Below are 21524 nucleotides of genomic sequence, written 5' to 3'. Positions count from 1 at the left end.
AAAACCTACAGCATTCTGTAGATGAGGTCACCAGGAAACAGAAAATAAAGCAATCATATCCCACGACTTACCTTTGTACATTCTTCCTTGATCTCTCTTGGTTACCGGCCTCCTAAAGGCCTATACAGGAATGCATTTCTCAGAAAATATTTTCATGTCAGCTGCCCCAACTTTTATTTTTAAAAATGACCTCCCTCCTGCTTCAGTTATATCCATCATATTGCAAATTTCTATTACTAACTGCTAAATATCTTCCCTAGATTGACTAATAAGTCTTTATAGCATGGAGAATCTAGTTAATAAAATATCTTTGAAGAGACAGGTGAATTTTCTTACTTACAAACTATTTTTTCTGTAAGAGTAAGAAAGATACACAGGTTGATACACACTCACTAATGGAATTGAATGCCTTCACTAACCCTGACTTAAAGAGTATATCTGTATCTCCCAAATTGAAATATCTGCAGATAAGGTTAATGTGTTCTTAAGCGAATGTCAGAAACAGGAATCTGAGTTTTAAAGCCACATCATATCATGCATATTTTCCAAGTACTTAGCAATATTGTTGACCATTTTCTAAATGAACATTGTTTAAGAGAAATAGCTCATGAGACCTGTATTTGTATTTTCGTTCCATAATAAAATAACTAAAATTGACAGAATATAATAAACAAAAAAGATAAATATAAATGCTAATAAAATTGTACAGGTAAATTAAGGTTAAGTTTTAATTGTGTTTGTAAAATGAGGTATTCTTTCAACAAAGACAAGACTGCTTGCAGCAAATGCAAAACAATTTTGTGATCCCTCAGGGAAGACGCATTTGATCTACTTTTGCATGATGTATTACCTTTCAGTTGCTTTTCTTTCACCTAAATAATGACTTGCAGGGCTGAAAGGATGTCTTATGCAGAGCAAGAATAAGAAAAATAGGTGAGAACACACACTAGAGAAAAATGGACACTCAAAAATTCAACCACTTAATTTTATCACACTAGAGGAATTTATTAACAGTGACAGAGAATCAATAAAATGAAAGATTCTTCCAAGGAGTTGAAGATGATAAGAAAAAAATCTTTTCCCCATATTCAACTTAAAATATTTCCTTAAGAAGATCAGCACAGAGTATATTGATCATATCGTATTTTCTCTTTTGCTATGAACTACTTTTAAATTATAGTGCACAAGTCTTCAGTGAAAAGAATAAAAGGGTTTTAGAGACAAATGGGTAGGAATTGTGGGTGTGGTCTATGTATGAAAAGTTCGTCTCACATATTCAGATATGTAAGAAATTACATTTTATGCCAAAAATAATCTGCTAAATTATTTTCTTTAAAATTCTGCTTCCTCTGCTTTAAGGTGTGTTTGGAAGATGATGTGGTATAAAGGCCAAGAATCCTTCTAAACTATGTTCATGCTCTGACTCTTTTTTAATCTAATCGAAGTTTAATTCTCACATACTCGCAGTTTTTAACTACTATTTCAAAGTTTAGAGATGGCAGTGATAAAATATTAGAGGTATTTTTTGTTAAAAGTAATTATCCGTATTGTAATAGTGATGTTTGCACTGTTAATTACTTACGTGTTTTTCTGAACTGAATCTCATCAACCAAAATTACTTCTTTTCTCTGCAACCTATCAGCAAATAATCTCCCTATCTTTGAGTATCACGTTCAATATTTACACTCAGCTGTTACCTCCCATATCATCTGTGGTAGCCAAACTTTCCCCCCTCTGATGTTATTGTATGCATAACTGAGTCCTTCAGATTAAACACAAAAACATGTGCACAAGAAAAGATTTTTTTTACTTTCTCAAAATGAGATTGGAACTTTCCTTTGGGCTACAACTAGCAAGAAACCATTCAGTTACAGTTTCCTAATGTTTCAGTATTTTTGTTCACAATTTATCACCCCATTACCTTCTCAGAATTTTTAGTTAATGATTAATGATATTTTATTTTGCTTGAAAACTGAAGTAATATTTTTATTTTACTTCTCTTGGTGATGAAATATTTTACTTTAGAAATACATCTATAACCATTTAGTGCTAAATAACAACACTTTCAGAAGTTGCTGCTTTTCCCTAATGTGACAATTAAACATTATTTCCTAGTATTTTAAGTCACTTCTTCTTCTCAAAAAACTATTAACCACTTTTCTTTAGTGAGTGCATTTTTTAGGATTCTCCAGAGAAACAGAAAAATAATACATACCTATGCATAAACATACGCCACAGTTTGAATGTTCCCTTTGGAATTTAACCCCCAAATTTATATAAATGTTGATGGTATTTGCACATGAGACCTCTGAATGTAAATTAGGATTGGATATGTCCGTCAGGATGAAATCCTCAAGATTAAACTGATTACTCTGTAAAAAGTGGACTAGAACCCGCTCAGTCCCTGCTCTGCCTTTCCCCGCAGCACCCTCCAGCATAGTAAAATGCAGCCCTGGGGTGCCCTTCAGCTGCCGAGAGCTCCATATTAAACCTTTCAGCTTCCATAACTGTGAGACAAGTAAGGTTTGCTCCACTATAAATTACCTTGTCCGTGGTATTCAGATAGAGGAACAGAAAAGACTATGCATGCAACATAGACGTGAACAATTTACCTAAATGTTAAATTTAACCAAAAATACCTTCACAGAAATGCATAAGATAATGTTTAAGCAAATACCAGGCATTTTACCACCTAGAGTTATGGTCTGAAGGATTCTGTCCATTAAAATTTGTAGGCAGAGACTTAATCACCATTGTATGTTAGGAGGAGGCAGTGTTTCTGGGAGGTGATCAGATGGTGAGTGCCCAACTTTTCAGAGTGGGACAAAGCGGCTCCAGAGAAAGTGGCCCTGCTCCTGCCACCACCTCATCACCTATGGGCTAGAGCAAGCGTCAGCCCACCAGGTACTGAATCTGCTGTGGCCTGAATTACAGACTTTTCCAGCTTTCAGAATGGTGAGAAATAAAATTTTGTTGTATATAAGCCACACTGTTTATGGTGCTTTGTTATAGCAACCTGAATAACTAAGAAACCCACCCAAAGTGATTGGATTAATAAAATTAACCATCATGATGGGGCTGGAAAACACCACAGGCAGAGGATTTTTATCATCTCCTTCCCAATTACCATGAGAGCTCTTAAAGGAATTTGCTGATGAGTATATGAAGATCTTTATATTACAGTAAATTGTTTGGGTTTACTAACTTAAGTGTGAAAACCCTTTATAATATAAATTTAGAGGACCTGGAATATTTTTAGTGTTGTATTTTAGGAGCCACTTCACTCCTACGAAGCAGTGTGAAATACGGGGCGAAATTCTGGTGATAGAAAATCCCTATATGAAACAAGAGGATTGGAGGACAGTCTGGGCAAGTTTTGTTCTGGGTCTCACGAAGCAATCAAGATAGGAAGAGCCCTGGAAAAGTAGCAATTAATATCCTGTGAGATCTGCAAACATTTCTTTCAAACTGGGAACTCCTCAAAGGCTGGGCAAAAGAAGGACTTTGGAAAGCAAATGAAAAGCAATTTCCAGTACCAGAGACTTGGAAGACTATTAGACATCTTTTTGCTCAATGAGTGAGTGAATGAATGACTAATAACTATGATAAGTGATTATGAATACACTAAATGAATAATTAAATTTTAAAATAAGTACACATTTCATATTTTAAATTTTAATACTATATATACTTTAAATTTTAATACTGTACATATGACACATTATTTCTTGATGAACAGATACACATGAGAAAAAGTTTGAGGACCATTATAAAAACTTAAAATCAATAGTAATGGCAAAGAGAGGGCAAATAAAAATAAGTGTTTATTTAGAAAGAGATTATCACAAAACCTATTAGTAAATAGCCAAATCTACCTACTCACTGACAGCTGAGTTAACTGACACATACCTGAAATTATTCAAATCAAATTAAAGATATTCCTCCCACAGAATTTGATATCCATTTGAATAATTACATTTCCTACTTTACTTAATGAGTAAAAACGATTTACATATACAGTATGTTCATAAAAGTCTTGCATGTTAATGTCTCGTAAAAGCCATCATTTGAATAGACTGTGTAAAATATTATGCTTTAGGATATTTTCAAAAGTCATTATTTATACTTGTCAAATTCTTAATTGTGCTGTAGTATGGAAACGTTTGCAATGAAAAGAAAAGAATTCACCAAAATTGAAAGATACTTAGTATAAATGGAGTAGCAGGAATGAAAGAAGACCTGTATAGAATAGAGAACCCCTGGAAATTCCTGCGTAGAATCTAAGCTGTAAAAGGGGTACGTTAAGATTGAATGGGTGAAAAGACACATAAGAAATGGAACCTGCACGTCATTTTACTTTTACCTATCCAAACTATTCATAGGACATTTGAGTAAGACTCAAATGTTAGATAAATGCAACATAATTTGCATTAACTCATGCATTCATTGTAACTTTAGGACATACAGTCCTTTACAGTTTCTTCCAGCAATTTCTGGATGTTTCAAGAACTGTGCTTCATATAATCACGCCAAAAGCTCTCTTCTCCTTCGTTTGCTACTTTTTCTCTTTGGATTGTATTTTCCTTATTTTGCAACTTTGTGTCTATTAAGCGCAGGGTAGGTATAATATTTAGTTCCAATACAACTCACAATTTTACTAAAGGATATCTTTATTTTTTATTTTTAAATTGTATTTTAGAGGCAATAAAACCAAGCAGAATAAATCAGAATAAAGCCAATCAAAACAAGACAGTGTAAGTTAGATAGGATTTTAAAACAAGGTAAAAGGAAATCAACAATGGTTATCACAATGCCTCTTGTCTTCAAAATAGCTGCCCATTCCTTCAGACATAGTAAAATCAAACAAAACAGAAACAGAATAGAATTAATCAAAGCAAAACAGTGACTGCAATACAGGACTTCAAACAAGATAATAGTAAATCCAAACCGGCTACCATCATAGATCTTGTTATCTTCAAAATAGCTCCCCAGCCTGTGTTTCTCCATCTCAGCCAGTAGCTATGGAGCAGGGGAGAACATTGATTTTTCTTGTCTCCCTGCCTGCACACAAGAAGGTTCATCCGTATGGACCGCATGTCACATACTCAAGCTTAACATGGTGAATTATGGGACAGGACATGGTGTCCCATAGCTGACATGACTCTGAACCCTATCACCCCATTTTTCAGTCTTGTTCTGGAAGACCAGTGAGAGACACCCTGGATCCTAGCTACAGCATTTTAAAATCTTAAACAAAATATGCCTAAGAGCTCATGCCATTGTTATTTCTTGTCAACACAAGCCCACTTAACCTGACTGTACTGCCACCTAATTGACCTTTGCTGCTTTTTCTTTACCCTGCCTGTCTTGTCCATCTTTTTGCTGAACACAGGAGTTTAGGAACCTGCTGTGAATTAAAAACTGGTGGTCAGTTTAACATCAGTTGTATTAAATGAGCCTGGTGCTGAGTGTAGATGTTCCACCTGATGAAGTTGCCAGCATAAACAGATGTAGAGAAAAGAGCCAGGTATTGTAGGTTTCTCCAAGTGTTGCTGTTTGAGCTGCTGGTTCTCCTGGAGGAGTTCATCATGATAAGCTTCCCCAGTTTAAGTTCATTCATTGTCATCGTAAGAGCTTGGGACCTTGTTGGTGAGAGTGGCTGTGGTTCACTTTGAGGGAGCTCTGGTCCTTATATCGAGCATTGTATCCTGGCTCCAGAGGGGAAGATGTGTGTCATTTAATCTCCAGGACAAATTCATCATGCTGGCTTCCTGGCATGTACTCCAATGGGCTTATCATCAGAGGAGCTTGGGGCCCCCATGTCGCTGAGGATGGCCGGGGTGCTTTTCAGGATTGCCCTGGTCTTTGTTATGAGTGTGACTTCTCGGCTCCAGGGTAGAACCCTCAACCTACCAGCACAGCTCCTTCACCCTGCTGGCATAGACTCTCTGGCTTCCAACACTGATCTTTGGGCCTTCCCAGTGCAGATACATAAAAGAGACTGGTGTGAGTCCTTCTTTGTGGGCTTTAGACCTCCAGTTGGGCTCATGGGAGGCATTGTCATGGGCTCTAGTTTTCATCTGGACTCATGTTTGACATTGCTGTGGGACTCAGGCCCTTGGCTGAATATTCTATGTCCTTAGTGTTGTGGACAGATTTCCTGCACTTTCTTGTGTTTAACTCTGGATGATCATCATAAAATAATATTATTAACTCTGTGTCCTGATTCTAATTGTTCTCCTCACAACCCCTGACTCCAACGGAACCCTTCCGGGACACCATCTTCCAAAGTAACATCTGTACCTTGTTGCTCCAATGACAACAACAACAAATTCTTTCTGGGTTTTCAAATATTTTTGGAATTATGGGCCCCTATTGAAAATTATATACAAACCAGTTAAATTATGTAAATTGGGATATTACAGTTTTTTTTTATTTCATTTTAAAAACAGAACTCTGACAACAATATCCCTGAGCTGAAACCTGATTTAAACAATAGGGATGAACACAGGGGATAGGTGATTGATTCTGTGAACATAGTTTACAGTAGTTGTTTTCTGTTTTAGTTCTTTGAAAATAAGAAATAATTTTTTCAAAATTTTGCTTTCCACATTTAACTTGGAATTCTTTCAAGCGTACTTCACTGAATCAATTTAATGGGTTACAGATCGAAAATGGCTTCATTTTTCTCCAAGACTGCATTTATTAATGCTCTGAAAAATATCCATTTCCTACATCTTAATGGCAACTGAGGGACATCCATAACTTCCTGGTTACTGTCAAAGAAATAAAATTAAAAACCCTCCAGTTTTGTCCAATTATGCAGTCTTATTTTACATCTTTCTCTTACAGTTCCCCCTCCCCCACCCCATCACACTTCTCTCTGGTTCTGGAATTCTGCATGTGCACCTCCCCATACCCAAGATCCTGCATATGATTTGCTCTGGACTTATCCTCCTTCTCTCCAGCAGGAACTGGAGAGACTGTCATGCTCCCATTACCAGATACTTACTGGTAATGCAGAAATTGTTAATTTTATGCTAGCCAAGATGGGTTCTTGCCCTAGAAGCCTCTGCTGGTATGATTCTTTGCATGCAGGTGGAAAACGTGGTTTCATTTGACTGAAGTCTTCAGCATCATGGAGACCTCCATAGGCTGACTCAGCTCTGCCATTCTCAGTACCAGTTGATATGTTCTACTCCATTCATCAAATCTGGGTGAGAAAAGTCACTGGCAGTCTTCTGAGAGATATTTTATTATGAAACATCATTTGACCTTCATATTTCTTCAAAGAAAGCCACAGAACCCATCAGTTTGCTTCACAACTTTCTGAAGACAATCATAACATGAAAAGGAAACAGGATTCCTACTCTTCTGGACATGGAACACTACACCCGCTACTCAGCCTGCTAATACAGGTGTTTTTTTTTTTTTATTTATTTTTTTTTTTTATTTATTTTTTTTTTTTTGTTTGTTTGTTTGTTTGTTTGTTTTTTTCTTTCAGGAAGATCAGCAGCCAGAACGTTGCGGGCAAGAAGTAAGAACTCATGCTTGTTCTCCTTTCTTTAAAACATCAGAATCATCAAACAGTTTTGCCTTTAGTTTTCTGTCCTAGTTACAAAAATCCAGGGAAACAGAAAAAGTCCCCTCAGCATCACACTGCATGGTATGATTTGAATTCCTAAAACTACAGCTTCTGAAAACCGTGTGTCTGTAGGACAGAGTGGGTGACAGAACCTCATCATCAAACAGAAGCCTTCTGGCCTGTGGGACAGGTGTCGTCCGTGGGGAAGGGAACACAGCAAGCTATCATGACTCCATGACAGAGAATCTGTGGCCGTTCAGCTCACACCCCTTTCTGCCAGGGACATTTATCGTGCTCCAGAATATTACTTGTCCACGTAGAATTCCTGATCATGGATAATAACACCTCACTTCTTATATTTCTCACAATAATTTTCCTGATCTTTTATTTTTTCTGATAATTAGCCAAACAAAATTTTTTTTCAGATTTATGGCTTTTTATTTTGTTTTGTTTTATTTTTACATACCTACTTACCAGGGAATAAGTTCTCTTCATTGGTATTTACTAAGGGATATACTCAAGATGTCATCTGTTTAAATTCAGCAAAGCTGGGTTTTTAGAGAGAACATGTTGAATGCTTGTAAGTAATCTTCTATTCAACCCTTAAATAGTTTTGCAATAAATATACCTTTGGAATTTAAAATGTTCAAAGATGAATACCAGGGAAAGTTAAAATGTATTTTCCCACTTTTATTTGGGAAGCCTTTGTTGGACAAACTAAAATTTTCCATTAGTGGAATTAATACAAAAATTGTTTATAATTCATGTTTCTAAACAATATCAAACGAAATTACAGTTAAATATCTCATTGGCATAGTCTCTGCTAATGTGCTAAACACAGAAGAAACTGGAGATTTTCCGTTCAGTTTAAATAGGGATTGACCCTGGATTCCTGCCACAACTCAGCACTTGCACAGGAAGACCCAGTGATGGCATTGTGGCTTCTTCGGGACTGCCTTTTTAAAAAAAATCCCAATGCATTTGTCGAGAAAGAGCAAGCTAATCCATAAGACTTGATAACTACAGGAGCACCCACCCAGTAGCTAATTAAGAATAAAGACAAATTAGTTGTCACATGTTTCACGACTTTAATAAGCAAGAAAGAATTGAAAGCCAGATGTGTCATTTTGTCCCTGCCTTTTACACTTCGACTGCCCCTCTGCTCTCCTTTCCTCCCAGATCCCAAAGCAGTGATTAGAGTTACAATCGTAGACAACACCGACTCACTCAACTAACCTGAATCTCTATTATTCAGAGCTTAGAAATCAAGGTACAGCCATCCATATCGCTGATTTCAGCACAAGATAGGCGCTGGACCATGAAAGACCATTTTAGGGAGGAGAATGAGTTTCTGAGATTTCACCATAGACTGGTGTACAAATTGTAGTCTGCTGCTGCCAAAAGAAACACTGGATCGTGGAGGACTTATGATTGCAAAATATCGTATTTTAAGAAAGCATGTCATTCAATATCAACTGTTTCTATTTAAAGAAAAGATTTAAAAGAGTTATCTGCAGTCAGTGTTTTCTTTCAATCACCAGAAGAAAAGAAATGCTTATTTCTTGGCAGTTATAATTTTATGAAATTTATGCCAGTGTTTCAAAAACAGTCATTACTTAAAAATGTTTGAGTTTGTAAATTGATGTATTTATAAGAATGTTTACATAATGTTCATTTGGAGGAATCACAACAAATTTAAAATTGAAGATGAAAGAGAATATACTTTAAATCTTCTGTTAAATTCTCTGGTGATAAGAAAAAATCTGTTTAATAGCTGGGCGTGGCAGTTCACACCTATAAATTTAGCACTCAAGAGGCTGAGGCAGGAGGATCCTTGTGAGTTTGAGATCAGCATTGGCTACAAAGTGAGCTCACGGTCAGACTGAACTGCATGGTGAGACCCTGTTTCAAAAAGACAGACAAAAAAAAAAAAGAAAGAAAGAAAAAAAAAGAAAAGAAAAAGAAAATCTGTTTCTTTTATACAAATTTTCTTCCATTTAGCTGCTTCTACCTTTCAGCCATCTTAAAACAGCATATTTAAGTTTTATAAGGTTTTCCTCCAATTATATCCATACTTGCATTTCTTACCATTTTTAATTCCTTTTCATCAAATAGAAAAAAAGCATGCAAATAACACAATAATATGTTAATCTGAACTTTTCTATTCTTTGGGTATCATCGCTTTATTTTGCCATTCCTGTTAGTGCTATTTGCAAAGGTAGGAGCAAGTTATTTTGGCAGTCACGTGGACTTCTGCCAATTACTTGTGGGGTTTATGGCTTTAGTGTATTATTAAGATTGTAAAGGAACATTTGACCAGAAAAACAAAGAGGACATTTAAACAAGAGGGCAGGAAGCTTGTCCAATAAGATCCATATGAACAAATGTAATTTTATCAAATTTAAAAGCTACTGTACAGCAAAGGATATAATTTCAATACACAGAGTGAGGAGATAACCTGGTAATGGGAAAAATATTTACCAATTACTTCTCAGACAAATGTTTAATATCCAGAATACAAAAACTTGAAGAACATGGGATGAAAAAAATAAAGATCTAATAAAATAGGCAATTAAAATGAATACACTTCTCCAAAGGAGAAGTATAAAGAGCCACAAGTAGGTGAAAAGATTTTCAATGTTATTGGTCATTAGAGAAAGACAAATCAAAGCACACTAAGATTAAATCTCCAGGAACAGGAGGAGGTTCGGGGAAGGGGTGGAAGTGGGACTTAAAAAAAGAGACAGGTTGTGAAATGCCAAGCACTTGCACAAAGTTCCTGGAAGGAATGTGATCACCGTGTACTATGGTTGTAAATTATAAAAAATATATAGTTGGAGGAATCTGAGCAACACTGGAAAAGGAGAGAAAGGGGTTAAAAAAGAACTCTATCCATGGACCAACTCCCTAGGGTGAATGTAATCATTACATGTTACAAACATGTACCAATAAAAAGATAGAAAAAGAGATTCCGTCTTAGTACCACAAGAATACCTTTCACCCAAGACTCAGAATGATACATTTGTGCAGTTTTGGAGAAAAAGGTGCCCTTTTAGCTTGTTGGTCAGAATGTAAAGTGGGCACCACTAGGACAGTCAAGAAAGAGATTCCTCACTAACGAAAGATAGAAATTCCATTTTACTAAGCTGTACCTCTTCTAAATATCTTCCTGAAAGTCCTAAAGACATCCTATCACATGAATAATGCGTGACTATTTTTTTGTAGCAGAAAATTTCATGCTAGACAAATTGTGGACAATGTCAACATGCCCCTTAACAGATGAATGTATGAAGAGAAGGGAGTATATATGCATGATGGAGTACTACATAGCCAAAAAGGATAAATGTGACTTACTCATAGGAAAATGAACCGCTTTTGAGACCACAATGCAAAATAAAATAAAATCAAAAACAGAAGGCTAGATATCGCATGTTTCTTTCACATGAGAAACCCAAAATGTAATCAAATTGAGGAAAAAATAAAAGAGGTGATAAGATGCAAGAAGACGATTTTGAGGACAGGAAAGAAATCAGGTGAAAGGGTAAAGGGGAAAGGGGGACAGTTAGGGAAGGGTAAAAATTAACCAGGTGAATTATCCATATGTACCATTGGCCTAGGATGAAGGTAAATGTTGTGTACCTTAAAAAGACACAAACATTAAATTTTTGAAAAATTCCCTAATTTTTTTTAAAAAATCCAAGTTTTCTAAATTTGAATATGTAACAAGCCCATAGAAACAAGAGACAATATGCTCAGGTACTAAATCGACAGCATTTGTGCACAGCAGTAGATAGACACAGAGGAAATATGATTCAGGATTCACTTCATCTGTATCATGATTAGTTTTTGTGAAACCAGTTTATGACTCTGAAGGAGTTTAAGGATGGATGTTATTTACTAAGTCCCTCAAGAAAGCAGGTGAACCAAAGATAATTGCACATTTTCACTAATTTACTATTTGTAAAGTGCCATAGGAATTCTGTACATTTGAAATACTTTTAATTATAAAGGTATTCCTAAGGACTTTTTAATGACTTTGTTTAAACTGTTTTTCATCTTAACATTTGCCTATTTAATAAGTTTCTTTTCCATTGTAAATATGTTTGCACACCGTTTCTTCTTAGTGTGAAATTTGATAATCTAGAACTATTTTGTAGCATGTCTATTGCACTGTATTTCTAAAATTATAATATGAAAGCGATGTCTAATTTATTTTTTATATCATGCAACATGTAATTGCTTCATGTGGAAATTAAAACAGTTAAAATTTCTGACAGTTTGTCACATTTGAATTGTGCAAATTATGAGTGTATAATTCTTCTGGAATTTTGCCTCTCTACATTCAGCTCATGCATATCCTCCCAATTTAACATTCTTTTACATTCTGGACAGTTTCACAGTCCTGGAAAGTTCTTCTCAATACTGTACGAGCTGCCCCTTTGGATGCAACAATCCAATCAAGAAAGATAAGACTCCTACTGCACTGGTAGGGTGAGGGCCTAAAGTCTGCTAGCACCAGTTAGCAAATCCAAATGGACACTGCATGGACCAGCTAACTTCTCGCTAAATGTCTCCTAACAGTTCTCATCAACTCACCTAGATTTCAAAACTAGCATGGTAGTGGTCATGGTTCCTGGCTGCACTCTCTGCATTCAGGAGGCTCGTACCTACATGGCCACTGAAGTCTCCAGTGCTCATGAATCCAGGGTGTGCATACGGATTAAGATTGTGTGATATCTGGATCTGGCCTCGACTTGTATTAGCATGGTTTTGTAGCATGCAGACAGATCTTCCGTGCCCTTTTGCATTTGACTCTTCAGATGAATATTATAAAATAACTGTTTAAATTTTGTGTCTTGTGGTAAACCTTTTCCCTTATAAACCATGACTACAGTATACACACACACACACACACACACACACACACACACACACACACATGCACACACTGCATGCTGATATGGCCATTTTGACAATATTGGTTGAAACTAACCAGGAGCAACGGTTGTATTTCCATGTGCAGATGTCCTTTTTAATTTCTTTTTTCAGAATGCTACTTTTCTCTATGGAGGTTTTTCATTTCTTTCTTTAGGTTAATTCATAGGTAAGACAGTTTTTACTTCATAATTCTTAGTACTTCCGTATTCCAAGCTCTGCTATTTTCATATATATAGTGGTGCATCATTTCATGAGCTTAATTCATTCAGGGTTTATGAGGAAGATATTCACGTTTGTATACAGAGAAACTGAAAAACACCTAAATATAGAACTACCATGTATATATGTGTTTATATTAAAATATGTATGTATAAAGTTTCCTATGTCTGTATCTTTTTCAAGTGTACAGTTTTATTTGGATTTACAGGTTAACTTTGCCCATAGAACTTCTTTCTAAAGCATATGATCAATCATTTATTCATATCATTTCCTATTCCCCTCTAATATAAAAATAACCAAGGTGGCAAACACTTCCTTACCTGTTATAGTGCTGTTTGGTAAGAATAGATTCCACTGATTCTATTTGGTAAGAATAGATTCTGCTGATTGATTCTCTTTATTCTTCACTTCCAGTTTCTATTTTGTTCTGATAACAACAGGAGTTCCACATACAAGAATTTCAAAAGGGCCCTGGAATCTCGAGTGAGATTTCTGTGCTTCTAAATAAGGTAAATAATAGCAACAAAAGATAAAAAGATTTTAGAAACCCAAGCATTTTGAGCTTTATACTCTTTTGAGCTGGTTTTGATTATTATCTTTTTCTTTCAACTGTCTTAACAGATTAAATCAGAATTTTTTTGATGCAAGAAACATAATAGTAGAGTTATAATCATCTCAAAATCATTTTTACATTCCCCTCAATGGGGGGGTTGCAATTTCATGCAGTCATGGAAATTAGTGCTGGCTGTAGGCGTAGGAAGGAGAAGCATAGTACACTAGTGGAAGTTATGTCGAGAACAATTTAATGTACAAATAACATTTCAAATCAGCTGCCTGCAGCAAATAGTTTTTCCCAAGATTCTGGTACTTGCTACATACATACATAACACATGAAGTATGAGAAAGATTTAGATATTTATTTAACTCTTTTAAGAAAGTGAGGAAATTAAAATATAGTTTAGAGCTTGTTATAATTCATAAAACATTCTATTTCTTATGACGTTCTCCATATATGTATATACAACTGCATATGAGAGGATCTCCTAACCTGCTCAGGGAAGAATCATCTACTCGTGTCTGAACAGACTATGATATTATTTTCTTAACCAATCGCTGCTTTTCTCTATCAGCTTGAAGTCCGTGTGTGCTGCAAATATCAAGCCCACTCATTCACGAATGCAACTCCATCAGCCGCCTGTCACACATAGTTCAGTCAACTTAGCTGTTGTCTCTCGCAGGGATCAAAAAAGCATTGGCATTCCAGACCCTCCCTGGATTTCATATCGTGCCACACTGTCTCAGAATTGATTCTTTTCCCTTTCCAGACTTCAAACTTCTTTCAGTTCCTCAAGGGAGTCCTATTCTCTGTGCTCTTTTAGATGTTTCATGGACATCAGAACTAACCCTAACCCTAACCCAGATCCACACAAGCAAGAGCAGAGAGGCCTAGCTAGCACATCAGGTCCAAGGTTCTAGTGTACCTTTAGGAGGTGCATGTCTTTCCTCCATTTTGGTTGCCTTTCCTTCAACAGAAAAGAATGAAACAATAATTTTGTCCTTAATAATATACTGTCTGATATATAAGATGAATTTAAAGCCCTAGTAACGATGATCTGCACATAGTAAGTGTGTAATAAATTCTGGCTGTTGTTACAAGCGGTGTGTTCTGTAAGGGAAAAGAAATGGAAATATATCATTTCCCCCCTTAGACAAGGCAGAAATGAGTATGGTATTGTGTAATCAATTTATAATATTATGTAAAAGAAATCTTCTCTTGAGAAAAGTTTACTTTGTGTTTAATTTACGCAGAAAAATTTAACAAGAACATAAAGGACTTCTAACTGTCTGAGTTCCTTTAGTATGTTCATCCAAAATAAAGAGGAATATCGGTATTCTACAGCTGGCAGGGGGAGAAGATTTTAAGATGAGCGTACGGGTGATCAGAATATTCTGCAATAGAGAAAATTAGAAGGTCAGTTGTACTTTGAAGTTCCCCAGTGCTCGCTTTTGTGAAACATGGAAATCCACAGTGCTGCCTACAAAATCAGCTTCACAAGTACCTTTGCTTCAATAAAACACCTGCCTTTAACTTTCTCATACTCAGGTTATGCCACGTTCATATCCCAGTCATTCTTCATGACTAGAAGTGATCCTATTTCCTCTCCTCTGGCACTGAATCTTGTTAAACATCTTGTGAAGAATAATTACTTCTCAGCTAAATTTCCCTGGCCTTCCTAATTCAAAATTTTTTTTTTGCTATTTAGAACCAGTCAGTCTTAAGATAGTAAGTTTTACACTGTGTAGACAAGTTATCATATTATTTTCACAAATATTAAATTATCAGTGAGTTCCAGTATAATTTGTAGCTTATTTAAACAATTATACTCATGCTATTTCAGAGAGAACTTTTGAAATATGATCTGATTTAAATAACTTTGCAACTTTTTCATTGTCTTTGATGCTTAAATAAAAAAGTTGTATTATTTTAGTTTCCTCTCTGTCTTTTTGTCTGTTTCTCAGTTTTGTTCTTTTTCTATCTCTGACTTTCTCTCAAAGAAAGGCAACAGAAAAGCTAAGTTCATTGTTTATTTATTTTAAAGAGAGAGAAAATAAAAATAACAATAAAACAGAATTTCAAAACATTACTAGGAGAGCTATAATAATTAACACACTACATATTGTTGTTTTCACAGTAGTTATTTGGAATATAAGATACAGGAATGATATCTTGTTCAAACAATATTTGCACAAACCTTTCCAGAAAAGCTAACTTCAATATCCTGAGTTGTATATGAATGGCCTGATTAACGTTCCTGTGAATTCTTAATCAGAATGCATGCAAATTCACAGTGATGTTTATTAATTCATAAAGCAGCTGCTCAAAGGCTGCTAGCAGGGAGAGACTTCTCTCCCACAAAGCCTCCTGGTAGTCATCAGGGCTTTTCCCTGCCTGGCCATTTGGAGCCGGTCTCAATATCAAGGCTGATGGTCCTTTATCTGCTCTGGGAAAGGGATGTCTCCTGCCAGCAGGAGACCAGAGGGAGAGGAGTTTAAGATCTGAATCTCCAATGTGTGGAGAACGAAATAAAAAACAATGAAACCAGTAGAGTCCACAGCTCATTTCAATTATTTTTAATTGTTTTCAGATGCTGCCTGGCATGCTTCCTTTACTTCTTCCATAAACAGAGCGTGCCGCATGGTGGTGGATCTCATTTGAGACTCAAGGAAACATCCCTCAGGAAATGATGCAAAGTAATAGGGTACTACACGCACTGGTGCGTGGACCAGGTAGGTGAGGTGGAAAACAGACACCCACACAGAGGGGGCAGAAGAGGAGACATGCATCCTTTACCACCAGGAGATTTACAAAAAGACTCACTCTTAAATCCTTAAACCATAAGGCTGGGATTTAGCTCAGTGGCATAAGTGCCTGCCTGGCAAGTGTGAGGTTGTGAGTTTGATCCCCAGTGCCAAAAAAAAAAAAAAAAAAAAAATTCTTACACCATGCCTGAAAATAAAAACCAGTGATGCCCACAGTAAAAACTCTCAGACTGACTGAAACTCAGCTTTATCCAGGCTTCTCTCTCTTTTTATATTTATTTATCTTTTTACTGTTCATTTGGGAGAGAACACTAAGCACTCTTTAGAACTGAGACCTCAATTACATATCATATATAGTCTTGTGGAATATCAGAACATTGCTAATAAGCTGAGGTTTTTTTATACTGAGAGAAATTCCTAATATACTATTCTGAAACTTGAGTCAACATAAGAAAGTGGTTCAAAGATTTAACTCTGGGACATTGTTGTTAGACATTATTTAAAAGACATCTATTATGTATTTTAGTTGCTCCATAAACTTCCAAGAGTTTGACTAGAAAACAAACAATAAATATTTAGGGCTTAATTCAATAACATGTCCAATAAAAATTGAAATTCACCATAGGGATTTTTGCAGACAATATCAAAGTCAAAATCTTTGTTTCCCATGTTTAATGAATCCTAACTCTTAAGTAAGAGCAAAGACTTTTAATGACGAAGGTATCCAATACCCACCCCCAGGCAAGTCACCAAGGTGAATATCTAGGGATCAAATTTGAGTATAATATTTTTGAAAAGTATTCCAGAGATTCTAATGTTTATTCATGCTTGACATCCTCTGCCACATGGACTTAGTGGCTAAAATTACGTGTGCACATGATCAAGAGAGAAAGAAGATTCAGAAAGAAATAAATGGAAAATGACAGGTATACTAATCGAATTTGAGAACTTCCTTTTCCCTGGTACAGCAACACTGGTGTCAGTATAAATATTTTCTGGTGGCTGTGGGTGACAGCCCATGTAAATGCTCCTGAGAGCTGCCCAGACACCAGGCCCTTACCGTCTCAATGCTGTGTCTTTAGAAAGTCTCTACTTCTAGTCCCATGTCGCCTTTGCTCTCATACTGTGCTTCATGTCATTTTTTAATCATGATGAAACTAACATAAGTTCACTATAGTTCATTATTAAAGGGACAAAAATGAAAGCGAGAATTACATTTTATTTCCCATTTGAACAGAATGATCCATACATAATTTTCTGACATTTTTCCCTCTAAAAACGTATTTCTCTGTAGCATTCTGAAGGCACAGTCAAAATTATTCCCTAATTGTTAGATAGTTAACCCTTGGCAGTCATTCAGCACTGTTTCGAGCATAGTTTTCATGGTTACATAATTTTCCTTATATTTATAGTCCAAAATCTAGTTATCAATTTGTATAATTTTTAATATTTGCTTCTGTAAAGCATAACCTTATAAATATTGATTAAATAAAAAAACTACATGTGTAACTAGTTCCTTAGGGAAAGATTGTAAGAAAAAAATTGCCAACCAAGTGGAGAGTTTAAAGTTTTTATTTCTCAATGCACTAAAATTCACAAAATGAATACTCTTGCTAGGAAACTACACTAATGACTATTACCTTCGCAATTTTTATGCTGAGAATTGTAAATTTTTAAACTATCGCGGGTGATTTCACATTGAAACATGATACTGTTTTTTTTTTTTGTTTTTTTGTTTTTTTTAATTTTTAGTCTCTTTCATTACTGATGAGAATGAATATTCTGGGAATTTTCAGTTCACATCCTGTTAAGTGGTTTATTGGTTCCTTCCCATCTATTTTAAGATCTCTTTATGCAAAGCATTAACCCAGGGTTTGTTATGTTTGTGACCTGTGGGCTTCCAGTTTTAAAATTGCCCTATAACTTATTTATGGTATTGTTTCGCATTTAAATGACTTCGTTTTTGCATTGCCAACTTTATTGGTATTTATGGTTATAATTTCTGTTTTTGTTAGTAAGCTTAGGGAAAGTTTTTACCCCAAGATTCATCTTTAGCTGTCTTTAAATGTCTCATGATTCCAGTGGCATAAGCGCCTGCCTTGCAAGCAGGCAGTCGTGAGTTCGATCCCTGGTACTGATGAAAACAAAAAAGCCAAAAATAAATAAATAAATAAATAAATAAATAAATAAATAAATAAATAAAAGTTTCTTATGATTTCATTTTTTTACTCTGTTAAACATTTACATAATCTGGAATTTAACTGAAATTTTAATTTCAATATAATATAAGCCAGAAAACGTAATTTTCTCTCAATCTACTTCAATTTTAAAATTTCCTCAATATGTGTGCAGTTTTGTTGACACATAGCAGCTATTAAATCTAATTGTTGGTTTTTATTCTAGCATCAAATTAAAAAGAAAATATTCTAGACTTACACATTTAAAAATAGCTAAGGGAAAATTTTTCCAATTAGCTAGAATATATTATATTTGTTATTATTATAGTTAAGAGAATAAAGATTTAAAATTTGTCATTTTGAAGAGTAAAAATATATTTATTTTTAATCTTTTTGGGTTTGCTGACTCATACTCAATCTAATAATATATAATTTTGAGTTAGTTATCAAATCCTCTTTTTTTCACAGTCAAACCTAGTTGAAACATGAATACCTTACAGAAAGGATTATTTATAGAAATTATTATTTATTATACAGAAATGAGAATTTCAAAATAAAAGTTATGTGTAAATAAAAAATCAGTTATTACTCATTAAATAAAAGATATACAAAATCCTTAGAAATTAATTCTTACATAAATCCCTATATCCCCTACCATTGAAAATTAATATTAAAAGTTCCTTGAAATGTTTATATACTACTTTTAGGAGTATATAATCTACTTTTAGTAGATTAATATTACTTTTAGTAGATTAATTCTACTTTTAGTCCTATGGGATTGGTATCTTCTATAAAAATAATTAGAATATTATTTATAAGCATAATATGTTATTAAACTGTCTAAATATTCTAAATATTTATGAAAAAATAAATGAGAGGAAAAATATAGGGCACATTAATGTGGAAAAAGCCTTTCTTTTACTTTTTTTTTTTTTTTTTTTTTTTTGGTACTAAGGATCAAACTCACAAGAGAGAAAATGTATATGTAAATTGCATGTGAAAGTATTTACTTTAACACAGAATATGCTCATATTTCTACTTGAAAAAAAGCACATATACAAAATAAGAAACAGAAGGTTCAGTTTCAACAGTAGTAAATTCTACCGAAAAGTTAAAATTATTAAAAAAAAAAATTGAGTAAGGGATAGTCATTTATTTTGTGATTTTCTTGGATTTCATAGACTCTGGAATTTGAATTACTTCAATTTGGCAAGTATTTTTGAAAGTCTTATGTATCAAGCCTTGCTCCTTTTTAAATTAGTATAGCATATCTTAAGTCAGATGCGAAATGGATGCCATATTGGTCTACAGATTTCACCTATGATTTTTAGCACACTTTTGATAGAATTATAGGTAAGATCTTGGTAAGCTTCAAAAAAAGATTTTTAGTGCTGGAGTTAAAGACTCTAAAGTGCAAACCTAAGAGTAAATAGTGATAAATTGAGGGTAACAGGCAGATTTTTTTTTAAGAAATGTTTTATTAGATTATGAGATGAAAAAGATTCATTGCTTTTAAAGAAAATTTTATTATTTTAGTGACTTTCCACTTGTGTTTGTGCATGTTTGACATAGCCAGCTGAGAACTGGCTCTGTTTTCTGGTAACAAAGTAAGATACGAATAGTAAGTAACAATCACCCTGAGGGTAAAATGATGGGGGGCGGGGAGGATGAATCAATGTTTTAGGAGAGAAAATTTATATATAAATTTCATGTAGAAGTATTTACTTTAACATAGAATATGCTCATATTTTTACTTAAAAAAAGCACATATACAAAATAAAAATGAGTGTTTTGTTTGCTTGATCTAAAGAGTTACCTGGAACTTTTGTTGAAGGGCTGAATATTTTCCTGCCAAACATGACAGCTGCTATGATCGCCAAATGATGAGTTCTAAAAGTGAAACATTTGCGAAAAGCACTGACAGCCTTTTGGTTTCAGGTAGCAAGAATTCATGGTGCATACCATCAATAATGTTGAAAATAAACCTGTAACAAATCATGAATTAGAAATTTGCAAAAATAGCATAGTAAATCATTGTACATCATTACACTTCAAATTTTTATGATCTTAAATAAAATACAAGATTTTGAGTGCAAAATTGCATGTTGCATTTAAGTTTTCTAAGGTATTAAATATGTGATAAATATATATCATACATAACATAATTCATTGACTATAAGTCCTTTTTAAAATCAGATTCCTTTTTAGCCTAAATCTTATGTTAACTTCTGTTCTATATGTATATGTTTAAGTGTCTCGGACCAATGAATAATGCTCAAAGTAATTTCCAAAACTTCCTGGTGATACATTCACAATTAACAAAAGTAGATATACTTAAAAATAGCTAACAGACAGGTAGGAGAAAAACTACGGTTTTTCTGCATAAAGCTGCATAAAAAGTTTGCAATATTTTAGTATAGATTTTATAGGACAATTATAGCACAGCAAGAGCTCTCAAGTTACCTTAAGGATAAGGCATAAAAGTTTGAAATGTTTGCAAAATAACCACAGAGCCTGGTGCTTGGGTGCAATGGCTTTTATGTAGAGAACTGACAGAGCTGTAACTGTGTCTCTATCATGCTAAGAACATTTACATTACTGTAACGTGTATTTTGATTGTGAGATTTTCACAGAAAATAAATGTTCTATTTATGCTATTATAGGAAACCCCCCTATTCCAATATACTGCTTTAATCTAAGAATTCCGTGAATGACTCCTAAAGAACTTAGAGAATGAACAAGTTTATCTAAGGGCAGTGCTTTGTACTCTGCTTTACCACAGAATCTATCTGCTGTATTTAGAAATAAGTTTATAAGATTATAGATAAATATATTTAAAGAGAACCAAGCACAAAGCATTTTTAAATCCCTCAGCCCTCATTCTACCACAAGAATTTTTAGAGTATTTTTCAAACTTTGTGTAGATGTTCATCCCATAATCAGGGAAGAGAGGAACCATTCTGACAGGAGCATTAACTTAGCCTACGGTGCCTCTCACTGAGTTCCATCAGCTTTCCCCAACCAGATCTTCCCTTGAGCTATTTACTGAGAAGCTCTGTAGACTCCAAAGAGATCTGGAACCTTGTGCTTTGGATGGTACACTATTTATGAAATCTTGTAACTATTTCACAGTCTTGCTGGAAAGAAGTCTGTTAAGAAATACCATCATTTTTGAAATATGAAGATGGTATCAAATGTTATTAACTAATTTTTAAAGATTATACAGTGGTCCCTTAGTCACACGGAAACAGGGATTAAGATAACAAAAACTGTCTGCCACAACC

This window comes from Cavia porcellus, unplaced genomic scaffold (assembly GCF_034190915.1).
Source record: "Cavia porcellus strain 051 isolate PalLab524CR breed Dunkin Hartley unplaced genomic scaffold, mCavPor4.1 scaffold_7, whole genome shotgun sequence".
Taxonomy (NCBI): domain Eukaryota; kingdom Metazoa; phylum Chordata; class Mammalia; order Rodentia; family Caviidae; genus Cavia; species Cavia porcellus.
This window is presented reverse-complemented; position numbering follows the sequence as displayed.